This window comes from Buceros rhinoceros, unplaced genomic scaffold, assembly GCF_000710305.1.
Source record: "Buceros rhinoceros silvestris isolate BGI_N320 unplaced genomic scaffold, ASM71030v1 scaffold22525, whole genome shotgun sequence".
NCBI classification, from domain to species: Eukaryota; Metazoa; Chordata; class Aves; order Bucerotiformes; family Bucerotidae; genus Buceros; species Buceros rhinoceros.
In genome coordinates, this window is record NW_010411432.1 from 14596 (window position 1) to 16088 (window position 1493).

Genomic DNA, 1493 nt, shown 5'->3' on the forward strand with positions numbered 1-1493 from the left:
CAGATGTATTTGCATGATAGTAGCAGAGCACGTTTAACAGTGGAGGACTTGTGCCATTTTCCCTCACGGCCACTGCTGGATACTGCGATGTTTGCTCTCCGCTGGGGGTTTTGTGGGGTGAGTAAATGCGAAGGTTTACCAGGCGCTGGTAAAATGTGTCTTGATGTAACAGCGTTGGCTTCAGAGGAGTTATTCCCTAAAGCCATGGGGTCTTTACACAGCTCTTGGTTGGTTTCGGCGCTTTTCAAACCCGTGCAGCGGGTCAGTCTGCTTTCAGTCACAGATTTATTAGGGTCTCACAAAAGCGGGGGCTGCTGTTCAAATGCACATTTCAGGACTGCTTTAAAACCAGAGGACGAGAAGAAAGGAAGAGGTTTAAATAGGTACTAAGAAGTTTTAAAAATAATAAATCACAAAAGAAAATGGTGACAAAAGGAACAGAACCAAAGGAAGGTCCCGGAGTGGGGGGTTGGTGGAAAATTCTGCCCAGCAGAGCGGTTGAGAAGGCAACGCCGTCATTCCTGGCTTTGAAATTTCAAACCCAGCATAGCTCTGCCTGAGTCTATCCCCAGATGCTGTGAACCCCTGCGACACCCAGCAGCGCCCACCCCCCAACTCGATGAGCCTTCTCAGCAAACCCACGCCTGCGTTTCGTCTGGCAGCGATGCAGACCTCGGACAAAGGCTCTGCCTCGTGCTGCTCTTTCCTACGCAGCCTCCCGGAGCGCTCGCAGGACGTCAAGCAGCTGCTGTCCCCAGAGCGATGGCTGGGCTGGACTGGCAGGCAGCTTTCTGAAATCATCCTTGCACAGTATTAATATGCTTGAGGCTGTCTCTTTGTACATGCTTCACTGCCTCGGAGGCCTGTTAGGGACTTTTCAGGAAGAAATAATAAAGAATAAATGGAATGATAAAGGTAAGAAGCAGAGCAATTAGCCGTAACGAGACAGCCCAGAGCAAAGAAGAAAGCCAAGGTGATGGCGCTGGTGGTGCAGCACGTACATTTCTTACTCGAGGTGCTCAGTCTGAGAGGGAAATGAAAGGAGGGGGAAGCGAGGTAAACCAGAGGTGAGACAGTCTCTCGAGTGAGGTACCCCCAGACCTTGGCTTCGCCTGGTTGTGACGCGGAAATGGGGAGACAGTGTGCCCCAACCCTGCAGCCCTCCCGCTCCTTCCTGGGCGACACAGGTCCCAGTGCTGGCAGTTGTCCCTACGCAGCAGGGTGGTGACTCCTGGCTCATCCCCGTTCAGGGGTATTTCCCCCATCAACCGGCGCCTTTCAGTCCTTGGCCCCTCTCCTGGATCCTGGTCACAAGGAAATGGCAGGAGCCGTCCATTAATTCGATGTTACCTGTCAGCAACAAATTAATTCCGGGTGAGGTGCAGATCAAATCTGGAGTAATGTCCTTAAGCGGAGCAAGTTCCTCTTCCAACCCACCAGCCCCCTGTGTCCCCAGGGCTAAAATCTGTCTGTCCTGCACCCGTGCCTAAACC